Source organism: Columba livia, chromosome Z (genome assembly GCF_036013475.1).
Source record: "Columba livia isolate bColLiv1 breed racing homer chromosome Z, bColLiv1.pat.W.v2, whole genome shotgun sequence".
Classification (NCBI taxonomy): Eukaryota; Metazoa; Chordata; class Aves; order Columbiformes; family Columbidae; genus Columba; species Columba livia.
The window spans coordinates 28166538-28193083 of record NC_088642.1 but is presented as its reverse complement, the minus strand read 5'-3'; the positions used below and the strand labels follow the sequence as shown (position 1 = coordinate 28193083).

At 38.0% G+C, this 26546-nt stretch overlaps 1 long non-coding RNA gene across 2 annotated transcripts in view; it reads left to right on the top strand.

Annotated features, from left to right (window-relative positions):
* The first annotated feature begins 4822 nt into the window (after positions 1–4822).
* The window catches only part of LOC110357388 (uncharacterized), a 36073-nt gene continuing 14349 nt past the window's right edge, over positions 4823–26546 (top strand). The window contains exons 1-6 of one of the 2 annotated variants that reach the window (XR_010468805.1): positions 4823–4968; positions 15392–15561; positions 19702–20020; positions 21441–21535; positions 21924–21997; positions 23998–24325. This is a non-coding gene — a long non-coding RNA (uncharacterized LOC110357388). Of the gene's footprint in view, positions 4969–15391; positions 15562–19701; positions 20021–21440; positions 21536–21923; positions 21998–23997; positions 24326–26546 lie in introns of those variants that run through there. The other variant, XR_002411019.2, reaches the window with a different exon arrangement.

The following is a 26546-nucleotide window of genomic DNA, read 5'->3' as shown; positions in this document are numbered from 1 at the left end:
TGGAAATTTTCATTTAATGGCTTTCGTTTTCTACTAGTTGTTCTGCACTCGTGCAAAAAAGCGTGAGGAGTTCATATGCTCCTCATCCTCATTTCACTCTTTGGATAAACCATGTGAATGTGCTGCAGACAAAAACTTGTTCCGAATAATTTAGCTAGACAGACAAGATAACTAAAGTCCACATGCTATAGCTAAAGGACAGAGGCACAAAGATTTTGTGTGGAAGTTAAATAGATGTGTTAGCATATGACCATGCTCAAGCCAATAAGTCCTATTTTTCAGCAGTTATTCAGATGCTTTTATCTTCAGAAATCATTCGTTAGGATAGAAGATTTTGTTTAAATATGAGGAAAAGTATAACAATTACCCTATAAGAGAGTTTGTTTGGGAAATATCCACCTATGTAAGTGTTTAAAAATACTAGTCAGTTGTTACATATGTTTCATTTAATTGTCATTATATTGAGTGGTCCCTCAAAGTGCCTTTGGGCAATGGGCTATGTTCAGGGAGCATGCAAATGATTCAGTACCAATTAAGACTTTGATGCAGGAGAAAGTAATGAGAGCGTAAAGATAGTTGTTATCTTACAGTAACAGACACTTTGATAAACCCACACAGAGGTTAGAAGTGAATGAAGAGGAAATGATGAACCGTGGAACTGATTTTTTTTGTGGCTGTGAGCGATAGTATTCTGGAGATGAGTGCAGGAGCCACAGATGGTGTGGCAAACAAGGCATTAAGGTTGTGTGCTCTGACAGAGTAGCCAAAAACCTAAGGCCTTTCTGGTCCTGCTGATAAGCACTCACACAAAAGAATTGCGGAAAACAATCACGGGTATTGCAGTGGGACACCAGTGCCTTCACAATAACAACAGCAGTCCATTAAACTGATTGTAGTTGATTTGGTATGAGTATTACTAAGGTCAGAAGAAGAATGTGGTGTTGTGGATGCAGGGGAACCCTGAGCAAATATGGCATAGAAGGCTCTAAGAAAACAAGTTGTACTAATAATTGAAAGAATATAGATGATATAATTCAAAGAACAAAAGCTGAATTTGGGTGGAAGTAAGTATGCCTTCAACAGCAGTGGCACAATCAAAAATTTGGAGATGACTTTAAAGGCCATTACATATGAAGCAGTATGAACAGTAGCAGGCTACAAAGAGTTGACTGCAAGATTTACACTTAATTGATGTCTATATTAACAGACACCTGCAGAATAGTTGCAGTAGTTCTTACAAGGGTGTGTGATGACCTGAGTAGAATGGAGATAACGGAAGGCACGTTTCAAGTGAGGAGAGCTTGGAGAAATACCCAGAAGGCAGCCTGTGTGATGTGTTGTTAACATGCATGATAGCGCCTTGGAGGAGACACCAGCAGGGACAGTGAGCAGAACTCACTGGGAGCACTCTTCTGATAAAAAGATTCTCAGGGATTAAAAATTAACCAATTAAAGGAAATGGTGGATAAGGTTTTACTTTCTGAAAGGCATAGTGTGTTGCAATTTAATCAAGGAGGCTAATCCAAGATTAATGGTTTCTGCCATAGATCTGCCTCAGGTTACTAAAAAGCATGAGATACACAAATGGCTTATTGCAAAGGAAAGCTGTATGAATTGATTAGCGTATGCTTATATAGTGCTCTGGACATAGTGTAAATGCTTTCCAGAGAGGAATATTGTGAAGTAACCCAATAAAAGACTCTAGAGCAGGAACTGACAGATTCAAACCCTTCATCTAAATTTAGGCATAGCAGAAGAAATTGAAAGAAAGCATATTCAGTAATTGTCTGAAGCAACAACAGGATTAAGAAATTATGGGTAAAAAAGCAGATTGAGGAAAAACAAACACTGTGCATTAAAAAAAAAAAAAAAAAAAAAAGCCTTTTAGCTCCTTGTCTTTTAGTTTCTTCTTTTTCAGATTTGCAAAGACTGAAGTGAATGACCTAAATAGTCTAAATAGTCTGTGACTAAACCTGTTAATACTCTAGCAACTAATACATGGTAAAATGTAAGGTCCAAATTAGTGTGTGTGCTTCTTCCTTGGACTCCTGTGAGAAACAAACTTGTGTGGCTGTTCACCTACTACTTTGTTTATTTGCATGTTTCCTCCATGTCTCTTCTGCTGCAAACACTGAGAGAGTATTTGTCTTTCCCTGGTAGAAGAGGACAGTTTGCGTTTGCATCTGCAGGCTCAAATGGCTGTATAATTAAGACACAGTGCCATCACTGTGAAAGTTACCTCTTTATGGTTTCCAGCTTGTCTGCTGGGTTCCTCTCTTTTTTTATTCAAGAAAAATATCTTCTTCTGTAGCATTTCACAGATGTTTCATGCAATAATGAGGCCAACTAGCATTCCTAACTCTGTATAAGGCAGTCTAATGTGTGCTCTACATTTTTTGGGCAGTCTTCTTATACTAGAGTGTGACAACATCGTTATTCAAATATCAGTCAAAAATGATATGGAGGAAGTTACTGTTAGTAAAAAGAAACCTGTGAAATCTGGAGACTTTAAAGCAGCCCATGTGTGTTAATATTTATAGTTACACTCAACTTTCACTGTTTTCAGGTGCACTGGTTACTTGAATATCTGTCAAAAATCCCAGCATAAACTACTCACATTTTGAACTTAATGAATCTGGAACCTTTTTGTTTTACCTTCTACATCTCCTGATGCATCTCTGTCTCAGTACAGTGTGCACTGAGGCCTTGATTCCATACGATAAAATGCATGCTTGGGCCTGCACCTGGTCATCGGTGTTGCACAGCATGAGACAGTCTACCTGTGTAGACTGCAGCTGAGAGTCTGGACTTTAAAAGAGCTGGACTGGTCTGCATTCACAGTGTCTTTCATTCAAAGGATGTGTGGTAGATTGCCTAGGAACAAACTGGGCTGTGGATCTGTGTTTGGCTTTCTAAGGATGCCAGACTTGGTGTGAGAAGACAACATGGCTGAGTTTATAGGACAAGGCTATGTTTGACTAGGGGAGGCAGATGTAAATCTTCACTGCTGACATTCGCCTGTCTCCCCTTCTAATGGAACACGTACTCTGCCGTACACCCCAATTCAATAGCATATTTACTGGCTTCATGTTCCATTTGGTAAAGGAATATAAAACAATTCTGCTTCTTTGAAACTGAGATATTTATGAACTGACAGTCTGCTCTTAGTTGAATGCAACACAGCTCAGTGCAGGGTGATACTTTGGAAGAGGTGCCAAAGAGCTTGAAGCAGCCCTGCTGAAAGGCAAATGTGTTCTCAGAGGCAGCTGGCAGACAATATGTATTAGCAGAAAACTTAACTAATACTTCAACATATACAATCACAAAGGAAATAGGGAAGAGATGCAATAACAGACACACTTTCTGGTGAAGAAAATGTAGTATAAGTGAAGCAATTTAACTAGGGTGGCTTCGGAGTCCTCTGCTATTTTTTCCTCACTAAAAGTGACCTGGTCTTGGGTAGTAAAGCTTTCTCTATGCTCACAGTATTTTGACAACCAGTGTTGAGATTTTGTTGAATCTCTTTGTATAAGATTCACTCAATTCACACAAGGCATGAACAGAAAAAAAGTAGGAAGCAGCCAGCACTGAGGATAGGACAGAAGCTGTCCTGGAGTCCCTAAGCCGTGACACACTCAGGCCTGACTTCAGTGTTGGACAGTGTAACCAGGAGCTGGGGTTTATGGAGGGGACAGGGCAGGAAATTAGAGATAAACTTTAGCCACAGTTTACTCAGGCCAGTGAAATTCTCAGAACAGCTAAATAATCTGTAACCTGACCAGGCACTGAAGGGTGTCTGGGAACATCAAATGTTATGAGGTGTGTTTAGCTTCCTAAAATGGTTATGTTATCCCTGTGCTGCTCTGATGCCTATTCTGTACAGCTGGATAAGCAGAGAAACAGTAAACAAGACTAAACAACAATTAAAAACTCTTAACTAAATTACCTGTATCATTGTGGAAAAAAAGTCTTTGCAGTCAAAAACACTGAGATTTTTGCTTTGGTTTCTGATGCTTAGACTGCTGAACTGTAGTTATCTTTTAATGCAATAATAAAAAGAATTTTACTTTTTTAATGGACTGCTATGCAGGTTTGAATAGGCACTGTGCAGGTGCAGAGCAGAAAGACAGGTACAGTCCCAGATCAGCAATGGTATGTATTTGTGTCTCATTTAGTGCAATGCCTGCAATTCATGTCAAAAGGTATAGTTTATTGGAACAAAAGAACACACAAGATCCCATCATGGCTGAATGAAGAGGGATTCTTTCAATGAATATCGTAATTACTACAGCCTGAAACACTTAATGGTTTTTTGTTGTAGGCAAGTAAGTGTGTGGAACAAAATTGCTTTCTTCAGTTGACTGTGTAATAAAAAGTATTACTGCAAAAACCTAAATATTGAGAGGACTCTAGGGGGTTCATTATCCTTTTCATCAGAGAAGAGGGTATAAGAGACTCAGCAATTTACTCATGAAACAATAAAAGTAGTTACGTTAAACTGTTTATCTCAGACATTTGGTATCTCACTTGTAAGCATCTGGAGATCAGCTGGTTAAACAGAAATGGTCAGAAGCACAGAAGACCTTCAACCGAAAGGTGAATAATGTTTTATTTCCAACTTTGTTGGAACGTGTGGTGTGTTAACAGCAAAAGCTGTCATTGGTGAGCTCTGAAGTTTTACTCAGTCTCTTGCAAAATCAATATGCAGTCAGCCTTTGTGATCCTACTGCTTGCTTTGGCTGCAGATGGGAAAGCACCAATGTGATAATTCAGAACAAAGTTCACTTTCTGGATTGCTTGTTGTTAAGTAATGCGCTGAAAATATTGCAAGGTGAAAGATGGTTCAGGACCTTCCAACAACCATTTCCTTTTTGGAGGCAGCTTCCATTTTATTTTGTTCATGTTTGTACCTAGAGCTGGACTTTAAGAGGCTGCAGGCCTGACAGGTGAATAACAGAAATGTGTCTGGTAAGTATTTACTTATATGGTGTTTCTGAGTGTGATGGTACAAATCAGTGAACTAGAGGATTCCTGTAGAAGATTTAAATATTTGTGCGCACAACCTGTGTCTGGAAATATGTCCATGGTTGTAAAATATGTTTTCTGAAGAGGATTTACAAAGCATCATCTGGCAGAAAACACGTTGGACTGTTCATCCTTAGAAGACAACTTCCCCAGTAGTCCCAAAAAGTATTCTAATGTGGGGTTTGGAGGATCCAGTCCAACAACACAGGCTTCTGATCTGACCTGAAGGAGACCTATCTAAGCATATTACTTCTAAAGCGTCTAGAACTTTAGCACTCTAACACTAAGGCAACACTTAAATTTGAGTATATGAATCTGAATACTGTACATGTTCTGAGTTTTAGCATTTTTAGATCAAATCCCCACCTGTGACACGGGATTACACTGTGCTTCCCAGAAACTGTTAAAGAAAAATAAATACATAACAGGCCATGAAACTAGCACATACTGTGATACTTTTATCTCCTTTTTGGTGGTATTTTTCTATTTTTTGTAGTTTGGGGGGGTGGGAGGTTGCAGGGTTTTTTAGTTGTTTGGAGACTAGTTTGAATCTTGATTCTGTTTTGTCTAAGGAAGTTTCTCTTAGGGAGATGAAATGATTTTGGTTTTATACTGAAGAGTCCTCATACGTGGATGTAGTGTTAATGTCTTGGATTTCAGTAGCAATAAGTGACAACTCCCACTTAAAGACACTAGGCAGCCTGAATTTAGGCAGAAGGCTTTGAGCTGCCTGAATGGCTGGTGAAGGGGGAAAGGTCTAACTTGAATTCTTCCCATGAGCAATTCACTGATGCCTTTCATTATCTATGTGGAAAACCCTGGATATCAGCTGAAGTACCTAAGTCTGACATCTAAGATGAGATTGTGAAAATGCTCTTCACTGAAGGATAGAGTCCTACTTCAAAGGATTAAAAAATCAGGCTTTTTCATGCACAAATCTCTCAAGGAGTATGACAGGAGAAGTCTTTTTTTTTTGCAGCTACCAGAAAGAAATATGTCCAAGGCTGTAACTAAATAAAGAAGCTTTATTCTTATCAGCACTGACATTCTTCTCCATAGTCATCAAACCCAGATGTACTACTGCAGAATCATGAGTCACCCCACATTGTTTGTCTGTTAGACAAGGGAAATAAAGGAAAATACTAATAGCAGCCTTACAGACCTGATGAACCTCAGCTACCTCTTTCTTGAATCCAAGAGGGAGAGTCCACTACTGACTAGTTCTTGACTTCAGTTGCAGGGCAATGTGGTGGAATAACATTCATCTTCAGAGTTAAATAACTGTTGTCTTTCAATACAGGATTATAACTTTCAGTTTAATAGAAGTTTCCTTGTTAACAAATGCTACACTAATAAAAGAGTCCATATGGTGCATTATTTTTTCTTTAAAGATGGCTCCCATTTTTCTTCTTGTCTTCTGGAATGAACTAAGAAATAAATACATACAGCTATTCTTCTTTTGTTTGTGATGTTTCTGCAGATCCAGGAACATCTTTGGAAGCCCTGAAGGGAAGGTTTTCAGTGCTATTCATATGCTGGAGACATGTTGTTGTTATTTTAGTGGGCAGATCCTTTCTGTGCTTTGTTTTTTTGTTAACGTTTTATTAGATGCAGCCCATTCTGGGCACTGCACTACAAGAGCAACAATGGAAACAAAAACTGTCATCAGGTGTAACTATAGGCAGCCTCTGGAAAAAGAATGAAATAAAATAGTAATAACACAGTCAAACAGGATAGAAATATGACTAATCAGTGCAAAAGCTCCACCAGCAGCAGAGTGTGTGGGATTTTCATATCTATTTCAGTCCTGCAGTATTGTTCTTTAGTTGCTGCTCAAATATACTAAAAACATTTGGAAGTGAAAAAGTATTTACTTAGGGTAGTTATGAGTGGAAAGCCTGCTGTAGTGATCTGGTTGGTGTGGGTTTGACAGTCAGAGCTTAGCCGTCCTGTGCCACAGCTGAGCTGTATTTTGGTAAAATGGTGGCAGCAACTCGCTTTCATATTCTTCACTCCTTGGTGTAACCTGTGAAAGTCCAAGACCCTGGCATTCTTTAGAGGAGCTTAAAGAGAGCTGCAAAAAGCAGATATCTCTAAGAGCAGGAGATGCTTTAACTATGTCCCATTTGCCTCAGATGCTCCCCTTTCATCCATGTGAAATGTTCAAAAAGCAAAGGCATTGCTTTCTTACGTGTGTGGATTACCTGAGTTCCAACTTACAAAAGGAAAATTCTTAAGAAGCTCGATAAAACAGATGAAGGGTGCTTTGTTTTGCAAGCAGTTACAGTCACACTGAAGAATTTGGACCTTTGAGACAGTGAGCACTGTGCGGAGGTAAGCAGAGGTAAGCCAGGTTCATGGGCCTGTTCTGTTCTCCAAAATACCATTTGCAGGAACACCACTTCCCTGGGTTTTTTTCATCATAAATGGTAAAACAAGGAGAGGAGTTACCTTGTGTGCACTATTGGATGTGACAATATGCACTGTCATGGTTGGAGAGCCTATCGGCTGCCTGCCTGTGTCCTCAGCAATAAAACTGATCGCATGAGGTAGCAGCTAGGGAATGCTTGGTATTTGTATGATAGCATTACCTAGTACTGTAGCACACAATAAATCCATAAATACACTTTTCCTCTGCCTTTCAAAAGCTGCTTGGTTACTTATTTACACTTGGGATCATTGTAGTTCATATTGTCATGGGTTCGGGGATAGTTGTGCAACAGTTTAAAGGTCTTAATTGTGTCAATGACAGAAAACAATGTTTCTGGTTTTTTAGTCTGTCAGGTAACAGGTACACCCAACTAATTTTTACTCATGTAAACCTGGAAAGCAAGAGTGGAGTTTTCCCAGTAAGTTGCTATATGACAGGGTGGTTTGCTATGGTTTCTTGGGAATAATGTTTCACTTTGTGGAAGTCCTGACTGACTGCTGACATCTTCCTCCTGAGCAGGGATAGTAAATGAAGGAAAAATGCCTCCAGACATCATGAGGAGTACACTGCCTTAAAGTGGGTATCACATAAAGCTAAATACAAAGGAATATAATTTCTGAAAAATAGCGTAGAAAGTCCTTTAATGTTAATTTTCCAGAGGGGAATACATCACATGGCATATTAATTGCAATAGTTTTTCTTCTTTCTATTTATCATTTTTGATAGTTACACCCTCCCCCACCCCCCCAATACAGCATCAATCTTTTAGTCAATTTGCAGTGCTGTTTGTTGCCAATGTTAACCAGCTTTACACAATCTAGTGGAGCATAAGCATGCTAACTGCCTTAATTGGTATTTTTACTTTGAAAAGTATATAACCATCCCTTTGCTGTAACCATATTTGTTTGTTGGTATGATACCTGTAATCCTTATTCCTCTGACATTCTTTATCTACCTGAAGAGATTTCTTTCTGAGATATTAGTCATCTTTGTATAGATGGATTTTCTTTTGAGCATACACAGTGAAGATGCAAAAAACAGCCAGCCCATATGGTATTATTTCAGAGAATACTATGTCTTTTAAGCCAAAGCCACACCACAGGCTGTTTTAAGAATATACAGGGTGCTCAGAGATATTCTTTAGCACAATTTAACTTATTAACACAGATGTAGACTAAGATGATGCACTGCATTTAGCTCATAAGTTTGGATTTGCTTTTCTGTTTTGATCTGTTAGAGGAAGCAAGCTTCTTCTCTCTCCCCCTCCCACTTCCTTCCGTGGGAAGATTTAGCTCACACAGTTCACCAGTCTTTCAATACCTGACAATCTTTGATGTGGATGTCTACATTTCTGCCTTGATTCCAGGTCCTTTGTCTGTGAACGGCACAGCAGATCTCCTAGGTGGTACCGTGTACTGTCCACTGTCTGGGCTGATCTTGACCAGTGTTTGACAATACTGGAATTTAGATGAGCTATCTGCATGTTTTGTATGAAAACCCCTTCATGTTGATGGGTATTTGAGGCTTTTTTTTTTTTTTTTAAGCACTTTTCTATTAAGAAATACTGGAAAATAGATCCTTAGGGAGTTACAAAATGTGAACTGGAGGATGGGATTTGGATGTTTTGAAAGGTGTTTTCAGAAGTTTCTTTTTCTTTGCTTTTCTTTTTTTTTTTTTTTTTTTTTTCAGACAGTTTAAACAATCTTTTCATTGTTTACTCCTTGCCTATTCTTCAGGCAACGTAACATCCTCTGTATTAATGTATTAGTCACCAAGCATGGGCTGTCCTAAATCACAGCCATCTGGATTTCTTATAGAAGATAAGAGTACTGTGGGAGCTAAAGAAAACAGGAAGATCCCATGTAGAGAATAGAAAAAGAAATTGGATCATCTTGCCTCTTACAAAGCAAGCAAAAATATAACTAATCCTTGAGTATGTCATCTCTGAAAGCTTCAAAGAATAGCTATAGCTGTTGTTTTTTTCACTTTTGAAAGCTGTCACTCTGAGAAAAAAAAAGGTTGGTTTGTTACCTGAGGGAACGAGTAAATATTGATGAAAACTGCTTTTAGTTCTAACAGCTTTAAATGCAATAAATCTCAAAAAAATGGGGATTTTCTCAATAATTACATTTATGCATTGGCAAATACATGGAACTTGATAGACAAAACTTAATATATATTATGTTTCAACTGGCTGATATTTTATAAGAAATTTATGTGTTCATTATGTTACAAAGTATGTATGGCACAAGTCTCCTCCTATCCCACTTTACTTGCTGAGGTAATCTGTTTTGTTTTTTGTCAGCCACTGTTTATCAAGCACTCTGTTTTTTCAATAAATCTCAAATGAGATAAAAATGTGTTTAGTGTTGTTGACATCAGACCTCTGAAACCAGCTGCAGAGTTGCTATTGTTTGGTTTGAATGCTCACTAAAATTAATTTCCTTTCTGTTGAATCCGAGGGATATGATGAGTGACAGGTCAACTTTTTTTTTTTTTTTTTTTTTTTTCTTAATCACACAGATCTGTGTGTTCCTCTAGATGCCCTGATAAGCAGTGCATATGTGTGTGAAAGGAAGGGAAACAGGAATTCCTTTCGGAAGGGTGACAACCTTAGTAAGACTAAAATGAGTCAAGGCAGATGTTCCTGGCAGAAATCAACTGAAAACTCACATCTAAAAGCTTGCACAGCTGCCAGCAAAGAGATGTACATTTATTTTGGCTCTTTTTCCAAACATTGATCTTGTTTAAGGAAAAAAGAAATCAAACAAAAGCCCTATAAAGAGCTAGTTTTATGCCAAATATATAGGACATGGACATGCTGCACCATGAAAAACAGGACTTGGCGATGTAATTCCAACAAACTATCATCCCAGCACCCATGTTGCTATTCTCTGGTTACCTCAGGGACAAAATGTTGCATTTAATTAAACATTTGTTGATATTGTAATCAAAGTGGTGAAAGTGAGATAGAGAGCCTTCCAGAAGAAAACAGAACAAAACAAAACAAAACAAGAAACCTGTGTTTGATAGTACATCTACAACTTGAGTAGGGAGCCTTTTCTTTTTCAGATGTACCAGAAAAATGCCACAGACTACACTGATGCCCTTGGCCTCCCATCCAGCACTTTATTTGTGGTGCAACCTTCCTCCTGTGATTCTGTTGAGCACCAGGCTCTCAAGATTTCCCCATTCCTCTCCTTGTCTTGTGCTCCCATCACACAGAGTGCTACTGCTCACTTATTTTAAGACCTTGGGTGACAATAATTTAGTACAACTTCTAGTGCCTCGAAGTTAAGAGGTGGTAGTAATGGAGGCAGTAGTAATAGATAGATTAGTTTGACAAAATGAAAAGCAACATAGTTTGGTACTTCATGCCAAGTGAGACCCTCCTTGTGGGCTGCTTGAAATCTAGAGACACATCATTGGAGTCAATATAGCTACTGTAGAAATACAGTAGTTTAGCTGACTGAAGAGTTTAACATGGAGTTCTGAAAAAAGCTGGATTTGGGGAATGCTAGATCAGATGATCCAGCAATTAGAAGCTAATTTTCTTGATAGTGGGGTTGAAGAAGTGGTGCCATGGAATGGAAGTGTATAATTATTCAGGTTCCAACTGCTCATGAAAGATGAGCGGAGTGGGGAAAAATGAAGTCTTGTAGCACACTAGAAAGATCACTAAAAATGAGCTCCTGTAAATCCAAGTGGAAATCAAGGCTGGAACAAGGACATATCCTGTCTACTGCCTCTGATTAAAACAGAAACTGTTATCCAAAGGGTCTGGGATTATAACATAATGAAAGAAGTAACCGAAACTTAAATTGTGACATGGTTTTTCAAACTCTAAAAAATACCTTCAAAAAGCAATAAAAATAATTTTAAAACTATGACTGTTTGAAAAGGGAAAGGGCTGAAGTAATTTGAATAGAATTAAACGCACTAAATAGCAGAAGAAACAAGACATTTTCTTTTTTCCCTGTTTCTTAGCTATATCTACCTTCTTCCTCTCCCTCCTCTCAGGGGACAATTTCTTTCAAGCCTATCATATAGTCTTACCACCCTTCCCTAAAAGTGGCTACCAGCACAACTTCTCTGAACAGTCAAATTGCTGTGATGCCATTTGTAACATCATCTTCTGGAGACTTAACAACAGGATAATATTGATCAGTCTTCCATGAGATATGTTTCTGGCTCTCCCCCAGGTTCCCTATAGGCTGGATATTTTAAGAATTGAAGGAAGGGTATGTGCTTCCCACCTTGTGACTCCCCATAATGTTTTGCTCACTAGGCAGCTCTATGCTGGGAATCCTGGACTGATGTGAAGGCAGCTCTGAGCAGGTCTATTTTGGCTAACATCTGTAGTGCAGTGCTCAAGAAGTCTGGTAGAATAACATTTCACTACTATGTGTTTTCTGGAAGAGCAAGTTCACACCTGTTCCCCTCTCTTCCCCAAGAAAACTGCTTAATCAGACCTGAACAGACCATTGCAGGATGGCAGTGCTCAATACACACAAAGTATCTTCTATATTCTTTCTCTGTAGCTTGAAAGGTGCTTTGAGCAGTTTGTCATTTGAGCTTGAATAGTCATTGCCAGCAAATTATATCACCAACGTTAATATGCTTGTTTGTCATACTAACAGTTCTTCTTCTTTGGCAACAGGACTGATTCAGTTTAGTTGCTGAATAATATTTGAGTGTTGTTGATCCCTTCCTCATCTAATTCTTGTATTTTCCCTTTTCCACTGTTCCTTTCCCTGATCCGAATCTTCTGCCTTAGGGAACCCTTTACCCCAGAACTTGTCTTTCCTTAAACATCCTGCTGCTCCATATTCTAACCCAGGGAACAAAATATTTTAATGATGTAGATTGTATCCAATACCAGGATTGTTTTTTAATAACTATAGATAATTTGTTTATAGATTAATGAATCTCCTGACTGTGGTTTGTTTGTTTGTTTGTTTGTTTTTCTTTGCATCCTGTGTTTTCTGTGGAGAACATTTTATTAAGTAGTTTGTTCCCGGATCATCTTCAGGTGTGAAAAAGACTAGTTACAGAAATATGTGAGGACCCATTTTCCATAGCTTTCTTCTTTGAGTCAGAAGATTGTTTCTAGGAGGCATGTGATACATTCACTACTCAGAATCACTTTAGATAGTGGTCAGTTAAAATTTTTTTATCAGGATCTTACTTCTTTATCTTCATTCATTTTTTAAGTACAGATTAGAAAGTCACAAGTACAGTTTCAGACTATAACTTTCTGCAGTACCAAATTTAGACAGAAGAGCAACAAAAATATATTTATAATTGTATAAAATGCAGAAAACAAGCAGTTTTTTGCAAAATTGCAAATGTCATGGTTGCACAATAATGACTTCCAATATGTAAAGCTATGCTGAGATTGCAGTACTTGCAACACAGCCCAAAGGGTGTCCTGGCTGTGACCCTTCTTCACAGGGGCAACAGATCTGCAAGATCTGTCTAATACAGACCAATATTGCATCAATATTCAAGGATTTTGATCAGCTTCTAAGTGACTGATTTGTCTTCCTCAAAAGGTTTGTCTGATGGGGGAAATCAACTGCTCTTCCCTGGCAGTGCATAAGATGTTGTATTACAATTAATGCACCATTCTAGTGGCTACCATCAACTTTAAGAGTAGAATGAAGATGCACTGTGTATCCTGGCTCTTTGTTTAACCATTTGTTTACCCATTTATGTGAAGGGCATGAGACAGTGGGAATTAATTTACCTGCACTGTAGATCAGGGCAGGTTTCCCAGACTTTTTATAGCCAATAGAGAGAAGCTGATACTCTAGCAATGTAATACCTCTTGTCTCTAATTTGGGATGAGATCACCAATGTGCTAGGGTTGCATTTTTTCTCTATTGTTTATCAACGCCCATTAGTAGAACTACTAACTAGGATGATAGTAAGATGAATCCCATGTTAGGAAACTTCTTCTCTGCATAAGGATGAATATTGAAATCTTCACCCACTTATTAAGCTAAATATCAACTGAAACCAAGGCATTATTACTTTAGATATAGACTCTGGAGCCTGGGGGAGAGATATGAGGGAAAAACAACTTGACTATATATGTTTTAGAGATTGAAGGGAAAGGAAAAATGCATGGGTTATTTGGCATTCACTGTTGTTGGTGTGATAATAGCAGTTGTATCCATGTGATCAAGACCCCTTTGCTCAAAGGACAATGACTGGGGAAAATTATATTGGTCAAGGGACAGTGATTGGGGATGATATTGGTGAGCTATTGTTATGCTGGACAACCAGCAGTGTATGTGAGAGGGCTGTCACATTGTGGTTACAGGGGAAAGGCTGTAAGTCACTGAAATGTGGAGTTTGCTGACAAATTCAACTTATTTGCTGTCTATTCCCTGTGGAGGAAACCCTAGGTCACTTCTGCATGTTTATTAGATAGGTGGGTGGGTGGATGGATGGGAGTGGACAATTTATTATGACACATAAGCATCCACATGGAGAAGAGGTTTGCCAAGTTCCTGCAGAGGCCAAAGTGACCAGGAAACAGGCTGCAAGAGTGACGTAGGGGAAACTTGGTGGAGTTGCACAAGTAGAACACTTGGTGAGGAACAGCAAAATGTCAAAGTTAGCAGGCAGGAGGCTCTTTTGTGTGCCAGGGTGGAGCTTTTTTCCACTTCAGCAAATCCACAGTGATAACAGTGATAGACAATATGATTTACCTCTGTGTCTCCTAAAGACAACAAAAGGATATTTGCTGTTTTACAATTGGTTATCTTGTTTGAAGAAACCCAGCTTGTTTCCTCTTTCTCATCCAGAGCCTGGAAGCCAGATGCTGCAGATGAAGCTTCCTTTGCTGTCATGGAGTGCAATCTGTTAGGATTTTATGTTAAAATACATTCAACTGTGTGAAAACAGTAACTAGACCACACAAACCTTGTGTCAACAGTCAATGTCCTAATGGGGCGTATCTGACAGGGGGTCATGTCCCTGGACCAGGATGGTGTGATTTAGCACTGCCTCTGTCAAGTGCTTTGGATAGCGTAGAGCTGAAGGGAACACCAACAGTATGCTGCATGCTTGGAGAGCACATGGCACTTCATCCCGTCTGCTGTGCTGTTTGGTGCAGAGCAGGGCCTGCAGCTAGAGAGGGAACAATGCTAGATTGTCATGACTGCTGCATTTACATAGAGGTTGCCATTTATCAACTAACACTGGAATGAACATAAAATGTTTAAGACTTTCTCAAACAGTTTTGGAAGCTTTTGTCTTTCTGTAAAGGCTCTTTCAAAATTTGTAAGGTTTTGGCTCTGTGCTCCACAAGCTTTTAAAAAGTGTAAGATCTTCCAGTTAGCTGCTGCTCATGGAATACAACACAGGACTGTATTTCTGGATGTACTGGTACACAGTTTTATTATTCAGAGGATGGCACACAAGACATAGCAGAGACAATTAGAAGGATCTGCTTAAGTAGATTACATCCAGGACTGCAGTCAATGCTGAAATCTCTCTTGCTTGAAAGTTCCCTCCCATCCTTTGGTCAGAGTGTGAGGAAACCTGGTACTTTCACACTGTCCATAAGAACTCTGGATCATGAGAGATGGAAAGGCAGTTTAATGTGCCTTTAGGAATTCTCGTAAAAGTTTGGTGCAGTGCACCGCACCAATGCAATGCATGTCTAAATTTCCAAGGGGTGCAGTTCTTAGTCCAGGAATTTAAAGGTTTTCTGGTTTTCTGTCTCTACCTATATTATCCTTTTATCTTAAAATGGAATTTCTCCAGGAATGGCTCAATTGAGCAAGGCATTTATTTTATTTATTCATTTTTTTAAAATCCATTCCTTTTCTAAACTAAATTCACATTCTTTACAAAATGAAAAAATAAAAATATTTTAATGTTTTTCCCCTCCCCCCATTGTCATATTTTCTTTCTCTTCAGATTCTTGGAATCTAATATGTGCAACCATGTGGTGGTGTGTTGTTTTTGTTGGTTTGTTTGGAAACCGAAGTTTAAAAAATCCAGATACCAAAAGTTGTCCCTGCCTGTTTAATTTCTGGTTCATTCTTTTATTTGGACTACATAGGAAGACCAGCTGGGTCTGACTGTAGGTATGAATTCCAATATTGTATTAGAATGTCTTCAGTTTTGCTGGCACTAGAAGGGATGACATAAGGGCTGCAGTGTGTCATGCAAATCACAGCAAACATATTTCTGTGTTCCTGATGTTCAGTTCAGAGGGAAAAATACCCTGGTGGTGGTTTTGCATTCTATTTTGTTGATTAAGTCAGTTAAATTTGTATGTATTTACATTTTAATTTATATTCCTGATGACCAAAATAGAACTTTGTATCACCTTCTCTGTCCTCCTGTTACACTTACTGTATTTATTTCACATGCCATAGTTTATATTCAAGTGATACTTTCATTTGATTAATTTAACACTTCTAGAAGTGCATACACTTTTGATAGGAAGATAAAGAAGATAGTGAGACCATCACTATTTTTTATCAGCAGCATTTTTTAATAGCTTAAGTTGGAATGGACCCTTAGAGGTTATCTGGCCCAACCTGGTGCTCAAACCAGGACTGAGTTTGAAGTCAAATCAGTTTGCAGAGGTCTTTATTGTTGAGTTTTTTGAATCTCCAGGAATGAAAATCCCACAAAATTTCAGGGCAGCCTTCCCTGGGGAGAAATTTTTCCATATGTCTAATGAGAATTGACCTTTCTGCAACTTGTCTATCTCTTTATGATTAATCTATATCAAGGGACAGTTACCCTTGATGTAAACTTGCACTGTATTTTGTTTTTATTTTTTTCCTACCTTTGGCTTCTGTTCATTGGTACTGGTTATACCACTTAGATGTATCTCAGCTACATTAATAGAATAAAAGGTTCTTTTGCAAACACAATTCTTTTTTTCTTGAAGGCAAACATTGTGAAAAGTCAGCTGAGGACACTGTATGGAGGAGGAAATCCACTGAGCTCTTCAAAGCTCTATCTACATGTGCAAGTCTTCAAGGATGACTTCCTCATACCTAAGTCTCACACACAGCCTTATTCCTGAATATGCATAACATACTCTTGCTTAACTTGATTTTTTTTCTATATCGAGGATAATGCTAGGGCTCCCACAATAAAACACGTTTTCCTTCTCGCCCCTGCTCTCCCCCAGTATTTGCAAATATTGGAAATGTGCTCCCTGAACCTGAATGTGTCATTCCCCATGTGAAGGCAGGAGATGTTCTGTTCTGTACTTATCATCACTTAGTCTCCCATTTTCCTTGCTTCCTCTGCATGCTTATTCTGACTCCTTCCACTCTTGCATTTCAGAAAAAAAAATATATGCAAGTCAGAAAATGGTGAACTCATATTGTTTCCACCAGACACTCCCTCATGATATTAAGGGATATTCTGGAGACTTTTGCAACACTTTTTAAAATTTTTTTTTTAATTTTAATTCAGGGAGATTTTACCTTTTGGGTTGTCAAGGTTTAAGGTGAAAAAACATGTGGAAAAAAAAAAAGTGCACCCCCAATATTTCTTTATGAATTGTCTTGTAACAATGTATTTGAAAGTTTCTATAGGAGATTATGGAATTTTTGCTAGCTTTATCAAGGACCTCTCTTTTTCAGAATCTAGCACATTACACTGCAATTACTTTTGTGAAAACCAGGAGAGCAGTGTGCAAAATGGAAAGCAAGTTACTTCTTGTGCAAGTGGAATACAAGTGGAATAGTGTTTCAGTAATGTTGGGGCTTATTTAGACTTGTCCTTTACAAAGGTACTGTGTGAAGATGATGGCATTGGCAATGAAGTCTTGTACCAGCCTTTCCAAAGAGAAGTATTTAGTTCCATCAGACTTCCTTGCTACCATGAAAGTGTTACACGGAGCACCTTAATTTCCTTCTCACAACCACCTGTAATAAATGAGAGCATATGACAATGGCTACAGGGTGACAGATATAAAAGAGCATAGTGCACACCAGTGGTGTGCAATTAAAACCCAGTTACTGGAAAGTCACTTAAAGGATACGGGATATTTTAGCCAAGTGTCACAAGGGTCCTTGCTTTAGTCCCTTCAGAATAAAACTACATGGAACCTGTAAAAATTGCCAAGGGCTTAAATTAGGGTGGTGGATCATTTAAAATGTTTGTTTTCTTTTTTAATGTACATATAATTTCCTTAGCAACACCGAAATTAAAGCCCCTGGGTAACACCTTGCCATATTTTCTGCATGGGAGTTTATTGAAGAAAAAACATCATGGGCTTGTTAAATTAACAGCAAGCCTGCCCAAGTAATAAGGAATACTAATATATTTAAAGTGAGGAGTTAGAACTCACAAATCCTTGTTACCATATGTATGAATACAATGTCAGTTCTGAAACACAGTAAGTGTTCTGCCTTTAGCTCTAGCAACATGTTCCATTTATGAAAAGCAAGAAAACTTCCTAAGAAAGTGAAAGAGAATGCTGATTACCTTTTTGAAGAGGTAATATTCAGAGTATGTGACTGACAAATATAAATACCACAAATAATATCAGGATGCCATATGGGGGTTATTTTAAGGGTTATTTATTAGCAAAGAGAGGACAGACATAAAAAGACAACACATAAATGCAGAATATGTTTACTTATACTCCATTTCAGTGACATTTTATTTCTCTGTTGTAAGTCATGTGCACAGCTCACATATCTTTAACTTCACAGTTCATTTGCAGAATTTTTTCCTGCTGGGTTACCACTTTGGGACAAATATTTGCTTTCTGTTTTTGTGAGAGAGGGAGGAAATAAGCAAGAAAAGCTAAGCATCCTACAGCAATGAGGATAGCGGAGGAAAAAAAAAAGAAAACAGACAAAACAAAACGAAAACTATACTGCCTTGTTATTTCATTTCAGGAAATTTTAAAAAGAAAGGCTTTAGAACAGTCATATATCAGAGTGCAGTATTTTAAAACTGTCAAGTACAGGCTGCAGATGCAGCACTATTGCCCTCTTGGTTTCACCCAAGCTTCAGATTTGTAGATGCGTGTTACAGATTCAGACAGACCCACACTGTGCGGTGTGGTGCACCATAACTGCTGCAAAATGAGCTGTCAGGATGTTAAAACCTACCTAACTGCAACGGTGCAAAGTTCTTACCCTTCACTCAGAGCAGCGTGGCTCGGCTGCCATTTACCCTTCCGAAAATCCTGAAGTATCCTCTACCAATAAAGTCACGACAATTTGGACAAACCATGCCTGGTCTTGTATGTGTTATAGTAAAGTCTGAGTAAAAGGGTCACCTGTTAAGACACCATGTCCTTTTTCGGTGGGGTATTTGCAGCTTTGCAGATTGTTGTAGGCTGAAAAAAAACCTTTGAAAATGCAGTTACTGAACAAATATTTGATATTATTAATTTAAATGTCAGTCTTCTGCAGTTTAATATCATAACTCACAAAACTTGGGAAAGTTACTTATTACAGAGTAAAGTCTTTTGCATTTCAGAGAAACAGGCAACTGCTGCATCTGTCTACACGAAAGATCATGGCTATGACTATATAAGGAATATATTAAAATACAAAATAAACATTGCATTCCATGTAAATTTCAACTAAGTTTACAAAAGGAATATTGGAGAGGACAGGTTTCTCTGGAACAGCTGACAGATTTGCCTTTTCTTTCCATGTGAGATGTCTTCAGGATGCTGCTTTTTGCCTGTTAGCCTGCACTCCCTACTTGGCATTGTTTCCTTGACACGTTGCTTTTTTTGTTTTAACCTGCCAGCTAAACAAAAAAGTAAAACAACAGCTGTCACTAGTGAAATGTCCCCTTTGCAACAGTTCTACCAATCATAAAAAGAGGTCAATTAGAGGGAAGGTTTTTAAAAGCACAAAGGGACATTGCATCAGTGGGAGATGAATGATTAATTCTCACTCATAATTCTGGTAATATTCCACTCGTCAACAAAAGCCATGCATGTATATATTTTATATAGATTTATATTTATAATATTTGTGTTTATAAAAATAAATTCACAGTCTGAAAACCTGGATCTGCATTTTTATTTAAACAAAATTTCTATGTACTTCAGTGGTAGCACCATTCAAGTAAAGAGTTCAGGATCAAGCCCACATTTTGAACAGCATGTTGGATCTTCTGTAATTGTGTGGCCAGAATAGTGAATTCAGTTCTTGCCACCAGCAATTTGAAAATGCACTGAATTTGAAAATGCACTGAATTTGAAAATGCATTTTGTTCCCTTTCAGGATCCTAGAAGGAAGTGGCACTAAGTTGCAGAGGTCAGCAGAGGAGCTGTTTCTGAGAAAGAGCATAGTGATTGTGACAAGCAGGCACCTAAATCAAATAAGATCACAGACAATGAGTAAAAGCAAATTAAATTCTGTTCAGTGCAAGACTGAAACAGAAAAATCAGCATGAGATTTTTTTAATCCCTCACTGCTGTCAAGATTCAAGATTGAAGAGGACATTTTATCTATAAATACATGGTTTATTTGTGTAATAATGGAACATATATGGAAGAACTACTGGCACACAAATACTACATAGAAATGTAGTATTTAACAGGTAAGACTTAATTTCTGTTCCTGACAAATGAGACTCATTGTCATCTATTTTAGGTGTCTGCTATAAAATGATCATCAAGGCTCCTTCTACAGTCATCGAAGAGATAGAAAGGAGGTTTTGAAAAGAAACAGAGCAATTCAATATTTTACACCTTTCTTTAGATAGGATGTAACACCCTTTGCAAGTCCGTGTTTCTCTTTATTTTTGTCTGTAGAGAGAGCCTAGGCAATCAGCTTCAACAAGAGGCTTTTCTGAAAGTAGTTACCTGGGACGAAACCTACTGGAGTAAGGCCAACATTCTCAACCTACCCTTTCAGACCAGGCACCAAGAGATTACAGAGCTGCTTAGGAGATAATGACAGATAGGGAGAAATAAGAACAAACTTTACAAATTTGTATTTGCTCAGTTATTTTCAGACACGTCAGTGTGGTGGGTTTTTTTTAAGAAAGACTTTAAATTTATTGTGAACTCTTCCTCTGAAAGACAAGGCCTTGGGCCAAGTTACATTTTTCCACCATCTACAGTTACACCTTACTCTAGTCGGCCTCTGTACATCTGCTGACTGTTGAGCTGCAACCCATGCAAATGACATCACCCTGGTATATTTTCCACTCTACAACCATGTTGTTTAATAACACAAATGTCTCCAGTTTTCTCGCAAAGTTTTATTTTAATCTCACATGTCTTTCTGAACAGACCAATTGGCATTCTTTCCACTGATGAAAAGCTTTCAGTTCTCTCTGATAGGACTTTCCCGTTATTCCCTTCCCATATTTGAGAATGGTAAGATGTCTTCAGCACAGAACCTAAAAAGAAGAAATGTGTAGTTTAGTATAGGTGTAGAGAAATGGCAGAAGGGATGTTTGTACGATATATCACTGTATTCATATGGTAAGGTGAGAAACAAAAATTATTTTAATTGTAATATATGGCAAGCAATTGGTTTGCTCTTAACAAAAACCCCAATGATTAGAATGTACTCTAAACTTGGGAGCTGTTGGTTCTCTTTTGTTTCTTTTAGTTTTAGTCTAATCCTGATCCTAATTTGATTTTCTGAGAGTTTTATTCAGGTGCTGATTTTCTACAATAACGTATAGCATTACACAGTACATTACATAGTGACAATATGTGATTCAGACTGTCACAAAAACCCCTGTGATGTAATAAATTCATAGCATGAGATGTGAAGGCCAAGAACAAGAACATTATGAGATTGCCTGTCTGTAGATTTTAAGGCATGAAAGAAAACCAACCAATGACAGATGTTGGATGTTAGGATGTTGATAAGGCATGAGAAACAAACATTTATGAAATTGAGATGAAGTAATATAAATGTGTGGTCCAGGAACATTCCTGTTTGGGAATGTGGTCAGCTGCTGTGAAACATGTGATATCAACATGTACTGTTTTATATTACAGGTATCTCCAAGGCCCTGTGTCTGTCAGAAAGCTTGAAGAGAGAATATTTCTTCCTCTGTGATGTGGAAACATTTGTGGAGGTGTTCTGGGAATTTGTAGGTACCTGGGTCTGTTGCCTGTATTTTATTTGCAGTTTGATCATATGAAGTGTTGTCATTATATCAGAAAGCTAATTAGATTTGTTGTTTTAATATGTGCAACACTACACAACCCAGTGGTGAAATACAAAGTGGGAGGGATATTTTGTTCCCTCCTGTTTTCCTCTTGCAGGTTGCAGTGCTAATGTTACTGTTGCTGTGTCTGTAATGGAAGCAGAATGTAAAGGCATTTAATTTTTTTCAGACTTTTCATCTTCCTGGATTAGGAAGAAATAGGCTTTTTGTATTTGATTCTAAATGGTTACTTATATTTCTTTTGAATTATTCTGCTCTGTGTGCCTCCTTTATACTGTTGCATATAAATGACAAATTATTTTATTTCCAGGTGGTGTGATGTCAACTTTTTCCCTTGTCGAACAATGTAGTTTGATGGCTGCAGACCTTGAGCAGCAGTACGAGGTAAGAGGCTGCAGGTGTTCTTCAGTGACTAAAGATTAGCAGAAAAAACAAATGTTTGTTGGCCTATATGCTTCCTCTCTGAACAGAAAATGGGAAATCATCCAACACGTCACCTTTTCCTTAGAGGAAACTAGTCATAGGAACAGGAAGGCTGTGTCAATAAAAAAAGTACAGCTAAGCATTTAATTATTGTTTTTAGTCTCAAAGTATTGTGCAAAGCCTAAAACATGTACATGTGTTTGATATGCATATATATCTTAAACATTGATGCTGTCTAGCAAAAACATCAACAAAAACCTTAAAAAACAGATCCAAACACCCAGCCCAAATTTACTGATATTTATGGCAAAAAGCATTATTTAAAACAGAGAGGTTGTTGTAAAACTGTGAAACTCAGAATTGTTTTTAACTAGACAGGATCAAATTCCAATTGGTAAGACACATCATCATTTTGTATCTTTCTTTAATACAGACTTGTGTATGAAAATCACATTAATCCTGCAGATGTGGAGGGGCTACGTAACTCTGCCTGAGTGGCTGCCTGGAGAGGTCAGGTGCTCTGGGAGAGCTCTTATCTCTCTCGAGTTTGACAAAGTTGCGTCAGTGTTCATTCTTTATCAGAACAACTTAGGAAGAAGGCTCAAGATGGTTACTACTATGTAAAAAAATGGACTGTAAAAAAACTTTTACTTCAGCCTGTCAGCTCAGTTGTGAAAAGTTGCCTCTTGTTTTTGTATGTAATTTTTGAACTGAAAATGTGCTGCAGTAGACATGATGTCATTTACACGTTTAATTACCTTGCTGTCTTGGCACACTGAACTGCAGCTATATGAGAGACATCATTTTCACCTACAAACGCCTGAAACTGCCACTTTTTTCTGTTCTTACCTGGAAAATGATGGGCTGATTTTCAGACAACTTTTAAGAGTATCTTCTTTCTGCATAGGATGTAGAACTGCCTTTCCAAACTCTATATCATTTTCCCTGTAGCTTCCTGCCAAAAGCCTGGAAAGTTCTTCGTCACAGTTATTGCGTTGTGAGTGTTATATATGCCTTACATCAATACACGTGGGTGAGAAAGAGACAACCTAGGACATGTTAGCTCATGAAGTAAATGTGTGGAAGCCTGCATTTTAAGATGTTCTGTCTACAGCAACAAAGACACAGTTATCAAATGAGAAACTAGAGACAATTTACTTTTAAAAATACTATAGCAGTGTCTGATTAATGGAAAGTGAAAAAAAACCTTTCTGTCTTCTGATGCATTTCACTCTAGTTGCCTCTTAACCCCCCTGTGGGGTGTGGAAGGAAGAGAATTCATAGCTAGGAATAATAATGTGTCCTGATGGATGGTACCCAGGTGCTTCCAGAAATGGGAGGGAAACATTTTAAAAACCTTCAGTAGAAACAGGTGCTGTCCTTTTCAAATACTGAGGTTACAGAGTGGTGGGGAATATTGTCAGGAGTGGATGCAGTGGCAGTAAGGGTTATTATTGGCTGGGAAATGGTGGCGGGGAAACTTCTGTCTGTAGGCATGTTACTGTTGTTACCATCACTGCATTAGAAAGAAGCACACACACCACTGAGTGCTGTACTTCCTGACCTTCTTGTGAGTATGTGTAGATCATGGTATTTGACCTGGATATGTTTGGAAGAGGCACTCTCTTTCAATGATCATTACACAACTGTCAGTCTTCTGTGGTCAAAATGTAGAATGAGAGCATTTATTAAAAACATCATTCTGCTGCCATGATCAGTGTGTTCTCACTGGTTGTCTAGATGGCCACACCATTTCTGTGGCATCCATAATCTGCAACTTTCAAAACACACTGAAATGAACATTGCCATTTATAGTCTCTGAATAATGGACACACATTGTCCCAACACCACAAACACCTTTTATGACCCCACAGCCATCTGAATAAAAATGCAACACTGTTCCTAAGCTAAAGAGTAGTAGGGAAATTGCACACATAAAATAATATTTCATCTTTGGACAGATTACCAGGTGTCCTTCAACTTCCATGGGAGGAAGGAGGAAGAGTCCCTTTGTTCTACAGTGTTGTTATTTTAAGATGACAAAGGATAAAAATATCCAGGTAAAACAGTTCATAAAATTACCCTGTCTGATGCAGGCTCATATCATCACAGCTCTCTTATATGGCCAAGAATGTACAATTATTTTTATTGAAATCACAGCTCTTGGGGTGTTAGGCATGAAGAGTCACACTGCTAGCTGTAAATCACAGTGCTCCAGCAGGACCAATATCCCTTTCTTACTGCATGTGAATTTCTTACAAGAAAAAAGGATAAAAGACCCCAGAACCGTGCATTGCTTGTTCCAGCAAGTTCACAGACCACACACCTATTCTTTTGGTGCAGATAATGTCAGCTAGTCCAGTTTTTATCTTCTCTCCGCAGGTGTACCTTTTGTGTCTCTAAACAAGTTGTCTTACCTTCACCTTAGCTTAGGGTGAGTTATCTTGCACCATCACAGAATTGCTTTGGGTAAGACCACGTAGATGGGAAGCCACCACTAAGCGGATGCTAAATATCACAGTAGTCCAGTAACCTTTCTGTGGAATATGATTCCTTGTCAAAGTTGAGATTACAGGTGTGTTGAGAGATCCTGATGGGTGGAGACCCAGATAATCAGCAATGACATAGGATAGTAATTTTTTTTTTTTTTTTTTTTTTTAATATAGGGGCAATGAACAGATTGGCAATTAATTTATTCATTGAAATCCAGTGAGAGTTTTCCAGATTATATTAGGTCTGTGATTCTAGTCAAAGTGTCAGGAGACAAAATCAGGCATTGATTAAAAGGATAAATCCAGAAGAGTCAAAGATCATGCCCAAGTTGTTGAAAAGCTGTGTTATTTTATATTTTTGACTAAATCAATCTATAGCTTACTCAGATTTTTTAAGAAATATAGGTAAGTAAGAGTAAGTATGAAATGTCCATTGCTGAAGATGTTACAGAAGTTTTGTGTATTCCTTCTCCAAAAGAGGACTATATTATTCTGTGTTTTTATTGGGAAATAGTAACTTCCTAATATTATGATGTACGCTTTTAAAACATTAGCTTCACACGTGTAGTTTGAAAGTACTTTATATGGAAATGACAATTCATTCTCAGGATTTTAAATATCATTCACTTAGTTTCCTTCCATGACAAAAATACAGTTTAAATGCTCTCCTCTTCCAATTAACATTTGACAATATTTTGACAAGTAATTTTTTACAATTGCAGCTGTTGGGAAAAAAGGGAAACTTTTATCAAAAATAATAGAATGTAAACACGTGATAAAGAATTTAAACTGTATTTTGAAACATCATAGTGTTATAATGACATATATGCCCTTGTTTTCTATTCTTAAAATACAGAAGGAGAATAGAAAATGTAAATTAAGAGCCAAGAATAAAGCTGCTTTTCATCTTTTATGAATATTTCTGGTGGAATCAAGTATGAGGACACGGGAAGGTCTCATCAAACAATTTTCTTGCTGAGAATCCAAATTTGAGGCTGTGACTCGTTCTGTTTAGAACAACAACAACAACAAAATCTGCAAATCCTCAAACTGTACAAATTAATAGATAAATATTAAATATTGTCCTGGGCCCATACAATGCCGGTTTCTCTTTCTATTAGAGAAACCCTTATTGCAGTTTTGTTTTTCCAGAGCCTAGAGAATGACTGAGGAACATTATCTGTCTTTCTTTTTAAATAGCAGTGTACACCGTGGCACTGTAGTTGCATGTTTGTATATATAAGGTTTTTTTTGTTGTTGGTTGGTTGGTTTTTCCTTCATTTGTTTGTGGTTTTTTTTTTTGACATCAACATCAGCCTGCTTGGGTTCCAAAAGCCTGTGTATGCAAGGCCTAAGATCCCCTACATATCCATTTGCTTGGTAAACAAAGCAATGAAAATTTGAGTGTCATTACAGCTACCCAGTGCATTGATGGTATAAGTAACTTTCTTGTTTTGTAAGCTTTATGATTTTGCCTGCAGTTTCTTAGCTGTGTTTCTGGAATCTACTAAACTCAGGACAGGTGAGAGTGGAAGCATTGCATGGAAAACTCATGAAGTCCACAGAGGGGCTATCAGCTTGTTCCTCTAGGTCATTGCTGCTCAGCAGCTGCTGCTTTTGAAGCATGCAAGAGGTCTAAAAGATGTTCAGAGAAGGCTATAATTGGCAGCTTGTCCTTGCTACCTGGTATTTGCTTGTGTACCAGCTGATACTTGCCCAAGCTTGATCATGGCAACCTCACCGGGCTGTGAAAGTGGAATATTTACAGAGCAGTTACTTCCACATACTTGCCCAGGGGAATGCAGAACACCTTTAGGCATGTGCGTGTGCCGAGTGCGTGTCAAGTGTGCCTGGACACATCCATACATGAATGTGCTCTGAACAGAGTCTCTTTAGGTAAAATCAAATACCCAAAAGCTTCAAGAAAATTGCTTCTTTGGGCTTGAGTTCCCTTACAAGTAACGCAAATATAACAATGGCCCATCTTCATTGATTGTTTTTAAGTGCTTGAATGCAGC